The sequence below is a fragment of the Simochromis diagramma genome, unplaced genomic scaffold (genome assembly GCF_900408965.1).
Source record: "Simochromis diagramma unplaced genomic scaffold, fSimDia1.1 OVJJ01000307.1, whole genome shotgun sequence".
Taxonomy (NCBI): Eukaryota; Metazoa; Chordata; class Actinopteri; order Cichliformes; family Cichlidae; genus Simochromis; species Simochromis diagramma.
In genome coordinates this window covers 474993-489969 of record NW_024386786.1, presented here as the reverse complement: position 1 = coordinate 489969, position 14977 = coordinate 474993, and the positions used below count along the sequence as shown (strand labels likewise).

Here is a 14977-nt window from a genome sequence, read left to right as displayed (position 1 = left end):
TCCATCTTCACTAGTTTCAAATCATTCTCGTTCCCTTTTTTACACCATCTCCCTTTAACTCCTCTGCCTCCCCCCCCCATTCTTCTCCCTTTCCTCCCACCATTCACTACACTTCCGTCTCTCTGAAGCCTGATGGGAAAAGTTCCAGTGCATGAGGGCATGCAGCAGAAACAGGAGCAATATGGCTCAGTATCGCAATGTGGGCCGGGGCGAAGCTGGCAGAGCCGTCGCTGCAGTGAACTCGGGCCATAAAGGTCAGTGCACTGCCCTTGTGATGCAGCAGTGGAATAAAACTGGTTTAAAAATAAAATCCATTAATGTAGCCTAGTTTTCAGATGATAACACGGAGTCGGGAGTATTATGAGAGACTCGTGCTTCCATTAACTCTCATCGCAATGAAACAACATAATGTTATAATGATTTATTTCAGAGCTGAGTAATCTGGTGTTTGGTGGGCTGATCCACTACAACACAGTTTAACAAAGCATATTTAGACCTGCAAAATACAAACAGAGCACACTCGGGTCGATAACTGTGAGATTTAGTTTCATTTTACAGGCAGCACATAGCTTTAATGAAACTTTATTTAACTTCTCGCATTTGACTCCAGGAATCAGCTTCAAACACTCCACACACAGCTCTACCTGCTGTTTATGAGGGGCATCCTATCAGAAGACAGCTGGCTTAAAGGGGAGGAGCTAAAACTTAGAGTTTTAGAGAATGAACTGAAGGAAGGAACCATTTTGAACTGTAAAAGAACACGCTATTAGCACTATTAGCACACGCTATTACAATCAGGAAATGTATTGCTTATTACAAACTACAGCTCACAGCTTCATTTCCAAGAAGAAAACATGCCTGTACGGATGATGTGAAAATTGCCTTTGTCACTTTTGTTTTTTGCCTGAAACTTCAGCCTTTGTAGTGCGACTGTTAGCCCAGCTGCACTGTTATCCAATTCTTTTTCAAAACTACCGTGACTAAAGCGCTGCATTTAGAGAGTCCTTGAGTTCGGAAACACCCGACCAAAGGCTGTGATGATCATGACTCAGTTTCCAAATGCATCTTCGTTGTGGGCGTGTTATACATTCAAGTATCCTAAAACTTCTCTATGACCGGATCAACTCCCCCTCAGACAAGAGCAGCCAAACATTTAAACGTCACTTTACAAACTAGCAATGGAAAAGTCTCATCGGGCGTATCAGAACTTTACTTTTCATTATTCTATATTTTTTAAGAGGAAAAATGCAATCTATATTGATTGCATTTCTCATACGTGCTGTATACAAATTAACGTTCTTGAGCAACAAACTTCAACAGAACTGCATTGAATTAAAAGCTAATCACTAAATCCACCCCTGCTCTGAACAGGAACTTGTGACTGACAGTTCCTACAGCTAAACAATCAGCTGCCTAATAGATACTTACAATCATTAAGCCATTTATATATAATTAAGTCGCCTCTGTGTGTGGGCTTATGCTGCTATAATGACTAGCACACCTGGCGCAGAGAGATGAACTACTGTGTTTCTCTCTGTCTTATGGACATTTGCGTTTCCATATTTACATGCAAAACACTGTCAGCGCTGACTCTAGGGACGTGTTTCCACACTTTTAAATATTTTATTCTCCTCACCGTTGTTACAAAGAGAAGTGTTTCTCTCTTTCTGTGCCGCAGCATGTAAGAGGAGTAAAAAACATAAACAACAGGAAATGCATTGAGTCCATTTAGGTAAGGGGACACGGACTTATTGTGATAACTATATGTGGAACAATCAATCAAGCCTACATGTGTGTCAGTCACTCCACAAAGATACATTTTAGCATTAGGAAAACCTGATCTATGAATCATAAAGTCTAAATGATTTCCTTTGTCTCACTTGAAGTGATATTTGGTGAAATTCATTCATTTCTAAAGTTCTGCACAGGAACACAAATCCTGTTCATTCACTGTGGTCCATCTGGCCTACTTTCACAGAGTCGCTGTATATCTTCGTGCCCCAGTTCCTCGGGACACACACCATGAAAATGCCACATCCTAACATAAAGGGACTAGCTCACAGTGTTTGGGAGTTTCTGAGGCACTCCATCTAGGATAAACGATTTTCATCAGGGCCTGAGACGCTGATAAAGACTTGATACGTGTTGGTCTATCTTGCTTGCTGAATTGCTTGAGGTATGCATTTATTTTTTACATGTTTTAAATTCGTAGCTGGTGTTAGAGCACCTGTTGGATAAGCCTTTAGAGCCATATAGCATTTCCCTTTTCTCTTTTTTTGCACAGTATTTGGATTAATTCCAACAGAACCTTGAAAAATGCATTGCATGCTTATCAAGCGAAGGTCCTGCAAGAGACAAAATCAATGCAGCAGAGATAAAATCCTGCCTTTTTGAGTAGTTAATGCTGAATAAAGCAAATGAGATGTAGATGGAAATAATATTCCTGTTGTTTTCTTGATTAACCGATTCATTGTTTAGTCTTTGACGAAGAACATTTTAGGAATTTTTACTTTTATTTATTCTATTTTGCTTTACTGAATTTATTGAGCTATTTTACTTTAATGACACACTTAATTTTACTACATTCAGATTTTTGATTGGAATTTATCCTATTTCAAAAATCATTTATTTTTATTATTGTTCTGATTTTTACATTCCAATGTGTTTCATTTAGATTTGTGTATGCCTAGTATTGTTTGATCTGTATATTTGTTAGGTGGTTGCTAGATGTAAGGTATTTGTAATAAGTTATTTCTTCCAGGACCTTGATGTCAGCTTTTTAGTTCGTACATGTTCTTATTAGTTTCCTAGAATATTTGCTTCACCTTCCTTTTAGCTTCTAGCTTTCAGGGATCAACCTCCTCAAGCACGACTTGACTTGTCTTTCAGATCCTTTCTGGACTCCTCCTGTCCTTAAGAGTTACTTTTTCCAGTAGGAACTCTTAACTCCCAATGAGTACACACCCGCATAGAGTACCAAGACTATTTGTACCATCATACACACAGTCACCATTTGGTTTGGTGTGAGGGGCATGGCTGCCCTGGTAGTCAATCTACCACGGGCTTGCATAACACCATTTCTGTACAAGGCTGAAATGATCTATTCAGCCCTCTTTGTCTTTGCTTTGGCCCGAGGTCTCCTCAAGCATCCAGGCTAGCAACACTGTAGTACAAGTTGTTATTACTGTGTTCCTCTTCCCTTTGGATTTTTGGCAGTTTCTCCATTTTTAAGAACTATTCTATTCTATCAACCTCCACAGCCTATCCAGGCCTGGTATGTATCCTGATTCCCTCAGATTTTGGTATAGCTTTATTATGGTACCGGTGTTGTAGACACCTAGGTACTTGGCCAAAGACACGCTCATGGTCTGGTTTATTGTTGCCACTAGCAGTGACAGGCTTCACTCACATACAATATCATGCACAATTCAAGTTTTAAAGTTTTTATTTTGTAAAACTGAAATTGGCTACGATGGTTTTACAAGATGTTATAGATGCTTGAAGGCTGCAAATGGGTCATTTTAGCCCAATGGTAGGTGGTTGCTAGGCAACATGATAAAATCATGATATCTGATAGCGATAAGAACTTTCAGAGGCATAAGACGTACCTGTTGTTGCTCATCTATAAGTACCTTTTGATTTTAAAGCCACCTTATAGGAAAAAATAGAAGAATGTTGCTTGATAATATAAATTTTAAGGATATATAATTAATTATAATATTTAAATATAATTATAAGGGATATTAAACTGTTGTTACTATTATTATTATTATTATTATTATTATTATTATTATTAATAATAATAATAATAATAAAAGTATAACAGTTATTATTATGGGATGCTGTATGCAAAAGTTCTTTTTTACATGATGCACTCAGTTTATTGCACCATATGCTCTCCTCATAACTGTGAAGCAGACAGTGACAGCCACTGTGAATGAGGAGAATAGTGAGACATCTCACAGATATCTCTCAGATTTATCCGCTTGTTACTCCCAAAGCTGCAGACCTGCGAAACCGCTCTGAATATTTTCCTCAAAAGATTATCGAGCATAATTAGTCAGTTGGATCTCGACGATCTCCGTTCCCGCGCCATGGGAACAGAGGTGCAGTTTTTGCTGCGACGGTTTCAGAAGGCGTAAATTAAACATAATGTTTTGCTGTCACGTACATGCAGCAGTGGGATGTTTGCCACACACGCCCATCTGCTGAAGGTGATGGATAGGACTTGGTGAAAAAAAGAAATGAATAATTTTTTTTTAAAAATGGCCGCACGGAGCTGCACCTCCCTCACAGCCAACTGAAAGGTGTCGGCGCAGCGACTGGCTTTTTCAGTTCTCATTTAGCCCGTCGTACACAACTCGAGGCCTGAGTGCGATGACTAACCTCTTGGTAAATAATTTCAGTTTGAGCAGCTCAAACAGTGACACTGGCAAGCAGCTCTGACAAAACAAGTCAACAGACACTCTGCAACAACAATCACTTCTGCCAAGAGTCTCAGACCCGATGTTGTGGGAAGATACCAGAGAAAGTCAATACATGGATACAATTTGAGAGTTTCTCTGTGTGTGGAAGGCACTGTGGTTAACCCCCAAGCAACCGAGCGAAATTAGCTATTGGAGCCAATTATGCCCATATTGTATCAAAAAGAGATAAAGCAGAGGTAAGATGAGATGGGGATTCAAGACCTTATATTCTGGATTAACTGAAGGGTTTTCAAGGAGTTTTTAGGAGTTTGTTTTTTACATGATGAATTACAACAGTCCACTGTAGGAGTAATAAATGCATCGACTAATTCTTCAGTATCATCAAATCTTTTAACGGCTCCTTTTGCTTGTATTATACACACACTGATTCCTTTACCTATCATTTACTAATTTTGGTTTTCAATAATTTTTTTGACAACCACAAATTATACAAACAAGACAATCGTCATGTGTTACTTTTTACAAACAAGGTATGTTTGAATTACAGTATGTTCACATCATGTTAACACCAAAATATAGATGCCCTGGTCACTCTGTAATACTTTTATCAACAGCAAATTTAAATGAATATACAGTGCTGTTTAAATAAGTTAAAAAACATTTTTATGGATATTTGATGTTTTAAATATTGTGCATAAACACAAAAGCTTTTTCTGCAGAGTACTTTCAGCTTGTAATCCATAGATCACTGCAAAACTTAATCTAGTGATCTGAAGTGCAATTACAATAACATCAAAGCGTATAAACAAATATATTTTAAATAACTCTTCATTATCATTATGCATAGCTCCTGTAAAAAACAAAGAGAGGCGGTTAAAGCTTAATAAGTTAAGAAAATAATTTCACCTTATAGTATTGGATCCATTAGGGCTGTGCAATATGACCAAAATCTCATATCCCGATATAAAACATCTATCGTCCGATAACGACATAAATCACAAAAAATTTAATATTTTCTGTAAATTCTGTGAATCTCGGGTAGATGAAGTGTTTCCAGCTGGGCGTCGTGTACCTGGAGTCGAGTGTTTTAACAGATGCATGAAACGATACATTTTTAGACATAAGTTGTAACAGCCGCCGTTTTCTTTGTGAGTATTTATTACACGGCCTGCTGCGGGGAAAAGCCTGTTCTAACGTTTATTTTTTAGCACCTGACGACTCTTTTTTTGCTTCGCATCCGTCAATAATACTTTTTGCACATGATTCCGTTTATTTTGAAAAATCTCAACAGGATCTTGAGCTTTATTGTGAAAGGTTTATGTGGAAAATAAACAAGTGAAGATGCGATGGTTTTACTGTCGTTGTTGCTAACGACAACCCATAAAAAACAGGCGCTTGTCCGTCCGTAGTGTGGTTATATTAAATATAAGAGAAAGAGAGAACTTTAAGAAATTAATATAGCCACTACAGTGACCATCAAAACGGTGATAAAATATTGCCGTAAACAGTTTATTTTGCGACACCACAAAACAATCGATAGCGTAAAATGATTTTATACGTTTTTATATCGTCATCCGATATATATCGTTATATCGAACAGCCCTAGTATCCATGTTTTTTTCAGTTTCCTGTCACTGTCTGCAAAATGAGACATTTTTCCAGGAAATGCATTTACACGTCGATTACAGAGGACATCAGAAACCTCATTAAATCTAGCAAGGAAGTCTCTTTGTTGACAACAACTGCTTAATTTAGAACAAAGTCATATTCTCCCACACAAAAACACAAACTGTATTAGACGGTAAATATCATGGAGACCTTCTCAGTTCTTTTGATGTAGGGGAATATTAAATGAACCACACATGGTCAAATAGAAATGGATAATATGACCTAAAATCTCCACTTTATAATAATGAATTCACACTTTTTCATAACTCCATCCTGACCGTGTGTCTGATATGTCTACACTAGCCAATTATACTGTGGCAGCCTCAAAATGTTGGGAAAGGATTGTGGGCATAACCTTGGATGTCTTCTAACTTTCACTCTGAGTGCTCATTTTACTCATTAGTATAGCTGATATCGCAGCACAGACATTATCTTTAATGCGTAAGGTGATTTTGTCAGACTCCGCTCTGCCCACTGAAGCTTTGCATATTCCCGTCGATTACCGTCAAACCACCAGAGTGCACCAGCTCTGCTTTTCAAGCATACCCTCTCCAACAACAACAGCTGGGTGGTATAGTTTTATTTCCCAGCCTGTAATGGGCTCGGGAAATCTGTTAAAGTCGCTCACACCTTTGGCCATTATCAGCGACCCAGCTTTTAACTGACTACGGGTTTTTATTTGAGGAAATGTGGTATTTCATTTAGTGGAAGATTGATAATGTCAGTGATTCACTGAATCTGATTTACAGTCCAGCCACTAGCATCTCACCACGATCTATTATGTTGGAGGCGGTTACTCTAATTCACAGAAACCTTGAGCCACTCATGCAAGGACAATATGCCAGATGAAAATAAGGTGCACACACTCTGAAGCTCTGCAGCTTTCATCCATTAGTCATCTCATCTAAAAATATTAGAAAAAAAAAACAGAAAGTCACTTAAATCCATCAAAGTGTGAATAACAGGCTTTGTTCTACTTTGCCATTGCATAAGGGATGCGAATGACTCCAAATAACCTCCACAGACACTGAGTCTGCTCCACTGTCGGTCCCAGCTGATACGGGATCAGCCAGCACTGAGCCCAACCAGGACAGACACATGTCAGCGTTCACACTGTTAATTAAGACGTCTGCTTTGCACCATTTTTTCAGATAAAACTAATGAAGAGTATTATATGAAATATGCAATAGCCAAGAATGATACAGTTAAAAATCACTCAACTTAAAACTAAAAATATGTGTTTAAACTAGCGCTGTCAGCGTTAATCTCGTTAAAATGACGTTAACGCCATAACCGCATTAAAGCAGCAAGTCTCCGTTAGCGACTTAGCATGGATCGCCCAGTGCGAGGGGCTGCTAACGCGCTAACCGCGCTAAAGCGTTGACGCCATGCAGCCCCACAGCACTAGTTTAAACTAATTTTAGCTAACTGAAATAAAAATAATCTAGGCTAACTAAAATGTTATTGTGTAACATTCAAGTTTTAGTCTTTTGTCTTATAAATAAAACAATAAAACCTAAACTAAATGAGCATACCTCCTCTTAAAATGAACTGAAACTAAACTAAAGGGAAAATACAAATAAATCTAATAAGAAAAGTCAAAATTGTAAAATCTATAATAAATCTTTGGGTTTAAATAGCACATGAGTGTGCTCAACTTGAGATCATCCTTTTAAAAATACACCTACAGGTGTTGGATCCGGTCGAGTCACTGCAGACTGCAGAACTTGTTCCTTCCTGAAGGTTGCTGCAAGCTCAGAATACCATCAGTCATTTGTGCCCACGTCTCCGGTGATGACGTGAACACCTGAGACTGCACACAAGCTGCCGGTGAAATTCCCCAACATCCGGGGTTGGGCTCAAGGTCAACCATCCCCCTCTGAGGAGAGGGCCACTGAAGGCATGACCACCATCAACCAGATTAATCACCGCTGACTCATGAAACAACCGTGATTAATGGCGAAGCTGCAGACGATCCACCTCCTCCACCACACTTGGAATGTGCTGCCGGACCCAACGTGCACTAGCACGCTGAAGTCAACAGCCATGCGACAAAGGACAGTAACTTAGAGCCTTTTATGACATTAAACTCTGCAACTCTGCCCAAAATAAACCACATTTTACGAACACCCTCCCTCTGATAGTCTCAAACTCTTATATCATCCCTCTGTGATGTGTAACTATTTTGTCATCAGGCTGCTATCCCCACGTTCTCCCCAGCTTCCACTTCAATCTGTGATTCCCTGCTTTTCCCAGAATGCCCTTCAACAGCTCGCAGAGAGTGGGCGGGAGCATGTTGGTTTCACTCAGAGGCAGGTAGGCGTGTATAGGTACACATGCAGCTTGAAAGCTGTGGGGTTATTCACATCTATATCTGCAGCCCCTTCCTCAGACGTGTCCTGTAGCTACACTGCATTCAGCTCCACCGAGGCCACTGTGGGTGTACACAGTGAGCTCTCGTGGGGTTTTTACCCCCTGTTAATAAAACATGTTGGTGTAAAAGAGCTGATTGCAAGGAAGCAGAAACAGAAACGAGTCTATATAAGCGTCACTTATCCTGGTTTAATAATTCAACTTCTGTTCAATAGTTTTCTGAAAAATATATTCAAACACCTCAGAAACACTAACTCAGATGTTAAGACAGGTTGCTAGAAACATCTGAATTTAAAGATAAGGGTTTTCCTGTTAATGAGAAATTTTGGCACCCTCAAAAGAACAATCACCTGGACTATAATAAAAAATATTATTATTCCAAGAAGAATAATCCTTTCAGTGTGGTCTTCCCAGGATCTCCTTCCAGCTGAACAGAAACACCTCAGGAGCTGTCCAGGAGGCATCTTAATCAGATGCTGAACCACCTCAGCTGGCTTCTTTTGATGCAGAGGAGTAGCGACTGTACTCTGAGCCCCTCGTGCTATCTCTAACACAGAGCCCAGACATCGTTCAGAGAAAGCTGATTTCTGCTGCTCGTATCCATGAATTCATTCTTTCAGTCACTACCCACAGTGTGTGGTCGAAGGTGAGGTTAGCACGAACCAGTAAATCAACCAGTACACTCAGCTCTCCGTTTACTATGGCAGACCTGTACCCATTAATCTGTTGATCTACCGCTTCTCTTTTCCCCAGCGAGACACTGAGGCATGTTCTCCTACTTTCATCCCTCTGTACCACTTACTGGACAAGCAGCGGGACAGTTTATCCAACAGACTGATTCCATGCAGCTGCCAAATGGACAGATACAGGAAATCTTTTACACCACACGCTATCACCTCAATATGACAATAAGTCTAAGAAAAAATGAAGCAGGTATTTCACCCCTCATTGCTGAAAGTGTCTAAATTTCATTATATCGCTGCTACGATCTCATGAATATCGCCTTGTTAGCGTTAGTGATTGGTTGTAGCTACGATAACTGCTCCAGTAAAACTACATTTTTATTTCTTTATTCATTTTTAAAAGTGTCTTATTAAGTGGATTTCAGTGACACTGGGTGAAAACTTATATACCAACCCTCAGCTGCACTTTTCCAGTTTATATTCGGTACTATAATATTTAAGGTGCCACCCAAGATAAGTGGAGCCTCTGTTGCAGAGACAATGACTGACTTTAAATCCCATGAACAAATGCTAGTTTGTGCCTCATTGGCAGACTATGGATGCATATGATTGGTTGTTTTGTATTTTTTCTACTGTATAGACGTTAACATTGAGCAAAAAAAAAATCCCATTTTTGATTATGGGGATTTTGATTATGAGCCACAACGTGGCAACAATCCAAAGTAGACTTACTATGAGCAACATTATTTGCTTCTGCAGAAACAACCTTCAGACTCAACCTTGTTTTAGCAAAAACACATTTTATTAGCAATCCAGTGCAAGAAAAAAAAAAAACTACTCTGCCTGCAATCCTAAACTGAAACAGCGACGTCTCCGGTTGGTGGAGGTTGCAGTTACCATGGAAATGTATAAACCTGCAAATGTCAGGTTGCTTAGTGAAAGAACTTCAGAAACTGTGAGCAGTAACTGTACCATAACTAAGGCAATGCTTTATTACACATTCATACAATACAAGCTAAATATATATAGAAGTATTCACTTTGATCAGGTTGGAAATTGGCTGCTGTGGAATCTGGGATTTGCATTATGGGATGAGTAGTTCCTTCACTGTTTTAAGCCATTATGTACTCAGTCTTGTGCCTCTGCCCTGTTTTTCCTTTATTTTTTCATCCAAATTATTATTTTCTTTTTACTGTAATCTTGTAGCTGTTTGGCTTGGTTGAAGATTTGAAACTCATTCATTCGCACATTACACCTCAGAGATCACAGCGGAAAAAACACAACATTTTTACATGTAGAATTTGTATAACTAAAGCATATTCCTTCTTCAAGATCCACATACTTTTAACTTCTCATACATGTTCACTCCTGTGTAATAAACCTAGCATCATCATCGCTTGATGGACAGCTGTGCATTTTAATGAAAACCTGAAGCAATTACCGACTTCACAGCAAGTTTCACACTTTGTTAATCCATTAAGTTAGCCACATTGGACACGTTTTCTAGGCCAGTTCAGGCCCTCAGGCCACACCTTTGACTTGGATGGTAAGTCAGAGGGGATGGTAGCATTATAGCATGGTGGCCTCATAACAAGATGGTCCTAAATGATAATTAATGATTCCAAAAATAGTGGCATTTGATATGCAGATGTGACATTGTTTACAATTATACTGTAATGACAGAACAAAGAGGTTAGAAATGCAGGGTGCATTGCCAAAAGCCTTTTTCTTTCTGTTTTATATATGTAAAGTGTTTTCAGGCTGGATTTAATTTGAAGTTTCAATTAGTCACTCTGCTGCTGGTGAAGTATCACACCACTATTTTTATGTGGCCCAACAGGCCAAATCTAAGTGCGTAAATAATGGAGGTAGGGGAAGCTCTTCTCTAATGTACCCTCGGTTTCAGTAACCCGGTGAGGCAGGTGTAGGTGTGCAGCTCTAAAAAATCCTGGTTAAAACACATCCTCAACCACACACATGGCCCTGCAACCATATATATGCAAGGTGATATCATCCACAAACATGCACCTACACAGACACCTACACGCATGCATACCCATCGCAAATTCACACAGGCACACACTAAGTTAGGTGAATGCTACTCAACACCTGTGCAGCGCAGAGAAGGGCAGTTAGTTTGCAGGATTTCTGCAATATTTTATCCAGTCATGCGTGTGCGTGTGTGTTCGAGCCCTCTTTCCCCCCTTATAATGTGGTCGCAGATGCAGACAAAAAGCACACAATCATCTCTCTTTTTATGCAGCTAGTGTCTCCATGTATGGCTGATGCTGCAGCTGCATTCAGGGCATCACAGTAAGACATAAAATGGGAGGGTTTTGTTGCATTATGCTGAGGCGTTCCTGCATTGTATGCATGTATGGCTGCAGACGAGCCTCATGATAAAAACCTGTTCGCCTGTCTACCACACTGCAGTACCGACACAATAAAGAGGGCAAATACCTGATTTTTCTTTTACGCAGGGGCTCCACGGAGAGGAGGATGCTGATCCTATAGATGCGGCACCCGTCACCATTTTCCCCTTTGAAGAGAGAGGAAAAAATAACAGTGTGCACAGCAACGTGTAAATTGAAGTAAAATGCAGTTTTGTCCCCATCAGTAAATAAACACAGGCTCTCCAATGAAGCGCAAAGATTGCAATGCCACACATGCGCCCTAGTAGGGAAAATGTGGCACTGCTGATGCCTTTTAAGTTAATTTCAATCGTATTTTACAACAATAAAAAAAACAAAAACAAATTGTGGGTTAAAGATGTCTTAATGTAAACTCCGACACTCGCAAACCCAAAATGTGACCACAGCTTTGAAGTTACGCATGATTAAAAGCATCGCATGCCACTCCGGTTCACAATTTTCATGCCTCTCAAAGCAGCAGTGCTCAGAATGAAATAGATTTTTTACCTGCTTCCTTCTTTGTCGCCTCCGCTGGGATCCCTATTGTGATTCGCGGATAGTGAATGGAAATGTGTCACCTACATGTTTCATTGTAATTCCCAGGTCTGGAAAAAGGAAATTGATTAGCCGCAGTGAAGCTTTGCTCGGTCTTTTTTTCGCCTCCTCCAGTATAAGAATGAAAATAAAACCAACACAAAGATAATAAAAATAAAAATCAGTAAGAGGACGCGTTTATAAAATAATCGTTCAAGTGTCGTCGCGTTATTTCAGCCTGCTCTTTGTGGTGGATGTGTGCGCTCTCCCCAGTGATGCTCCAAGGCTCCACGTACGCCCGGCGCTGATGCTGCTTCGGCGTCTCTGCCTCTCTGACAAAAAACTGCTCTCACAGAGGTCCGCTGCTCTCTGCGCCCAACTCACTGATTGGACAATATGGCACTAGCCCACGTTCGCCTTTCTAAAGTGCTGCAGATGATCGACCAATCCTGTAGCGGATGCCTACATCTGATTGGCTGTGTCCTGTTCGAAATCGTCGGTAAGTTCCTGGAACACGCGCACCTGTGACTACTTAGTTAATGTAAATATTAATGCGCTGGTCGTTAATGTAGCAACATATTAATGTTCTGAGTTCTTATACTCTTTTTTTCTTTGGCTGACTGGGTTCCAAAAGGTAGATTCCACCACCTGCTGCTGTTTACAGTTAATGTACACTTGTAAATCTATTAAGACTTACAGCAACTGTAGGTAATAATGCAATAACCAACAGTGTAGCAACACATTAAAATATAGAGTTCTTATTAATACAAACACTGTAAACCATTAACATCCTTACCCGAAGCATGGATGTCTTGTGTTTTTAATCTGACTAAACGTATTTATGTACACAGGTCTAATCATTGCTTGCACAAGCCTTAATTATTAACCGTTAGCTCCTAAGTGCTAACAGGGCTAATAGAATTTACTGTTTTTTAGTTGCTTGGTCTGCTGTGCCAACGGTCAAGTGATCGATTGGAGAATGAGGGGCTTGCGCACAATTACATTTCTAAGTTAGGGGAAATGATCAGCCAATCTTATGAGTTCCTACTAAAAGCACATTAACTAAAGCACGGACCATTGTAGCAGCATATTAATGCGCTGACTTCTAATGGTGTGACTGGTTGAAATGAGGTTCCAAAGCACTGACGAACTTTCAGCCCTTCTAACAGTTAACATTAACTATAACGATCATAGCATATGTACGTTTGTAGAGCGTAGCAATGCAGGCATATCACAACTCACCTGTATGAAAACAGAGCATGAATATTCATTTAATGTTTTATGTATTCACACAAGAAAGGCAGTGACCAGAGACCACAGAAAGCGAATGACATTCCAGGACGTAATTAACTGCTGGCATTGGGAAGCTGGCAGAACTCGAGATAAGCTTTTCTCAACTTCCAGCTGAGTGACTGAAGCGACTACCAATGAGAGTGAAGAATGCCTCACACTGCCATATGACATTATGTTATATCTAAAGTACTGCAAGTTGGAAAGTTACCTGGTAACTGTAGCACACTTTAAAACTGAGGTCTCTCGTTGCCTTTAGCATATTTGGTTGCAGGTCATATGTCAATCCCAGGTAGAGATAGGAATAGGTTTTTGTAAAGAACCAGCTGCCAGTAATCCAATTCCTTTGAATTGTTAGTCTGCCTGCCGATTGATACCACTTGTGGTTGCAATTGGCTGATTTTAGTTCATGTGCTGGAGGAGGAAAATAGTGGCGCAGTCTGGATATGGACATTACTTTTATTTTTATTGTGCAACAGGATAAAAGCACAATGGTAAAGTGCAAACTGGATCCAGAACAAAAACAACAGCTCTATGATGCTAACACAACTTCAGCTCTTTGCAAGCATCTGCACAGACAGCATGCTAATGCTAAGCTAGCCACGAGCCAAGTGATATTAAAGCTGAGTGAATGCTGACCACAACCCAGCAGTCAGACCCTGAACTTCAACAGGTAACAAAAGCAGCGATGAGCAGTCAGGCTGCAGCTTCCGTTTCTACCCGTTCATGTTTCTATTGTAGAATCACCGTGACGATCGCCTCAAAGTCTCTGTGCTGGTTTTCTATCTGTGCTCTGTGCTGTCGACTGTCTTCATACCTACAGTGGGGCAAAAAAGTATTTAGTCAGCCACCGATTGTGCAAGTTCCCCCACTTAAAATGATGACAGAGGTCAGTAATTTGCACCAGAGGTACACTTCAACTGTGAGAGACAGAATGTGAAAAAAAAATCCATGAATTCACATGGTAGGATTTGTAAAGAATTTATTCGTAAATTAGGGTGGAAAATAAGTATTTGGTCACCTCAAACAAGGAAAATCTCTGGCTCTCACAGACCTGTAACGTCTTCTGTAAGAAGCTTTTCTGTCCCCCACTCGTTACCTGTATGAATGGCACCTGTTTGAACTCATCATCTGTATAAAAGACACCTGTCCACAGCCTCAAACAGTCAGACTCCAAACTCCGCCATTGCCAAGACCAAAGAGCTTTCGAAGGACACCAGGAAAAGTATTGTAGACCTGCACCAGACTGGGAAGAGTGAATCTACAATAGGCAAGCAGCTTGGTGTGAAAAAATCAACTGTGGGAGCAATCATTAGAAAATGGAAGACATACAAGACCACTGATAATCTCCCTCGATCTGGGGCTCCACGCAAGATCTCATCCCGTGGGGTCAAAATGATCATGAGAACGGTGAGCAAAGATCCCAGAACCACACGGGGGGACCTGGTGAATGACCTGCAGAGAGCTGGGACCAAAGTAACAAAGGTCACCATCAGTAACACACTACAACGGCAGGGAATCAAATCCCACAGTGCCAGACGTGTTCCGCTGCTGAAGCCAGTGCATGTCCAGGCCCGTCTGAAGTTTGCCA

General features: G+C 40.3%; 1 protein-coding gene across 2 annotated transcripts in view; it reads right to left on the bottom strand.

Moving 5' to 3' along the window:
- shisa7b (shisa family member 7) overlaps nt 1–12482 on the bottom strand; it is a 50520-nt gene extending 38038 nt beyond the window's left edge. Inside the window, exons 1-2 of one of the 2 annotated variants that reach the window (XM_040022985.1) lie at nt 12070–12482; nt 11612–11690 (exon numbers count right to left, since the gene is read on the bottom strand). The gene's annotated coding sequence lies outside the window, so the exon portion shown is untranslated. The remainder of the gene's footprint in view (nt 1–11611; nt 11691–12069) is intronic. The other variant, XM_040022986.1, reaches the window with a different exon arrangement.
- Nucleotides 12483–14977: the final 2495 nt, after the last annotated feature.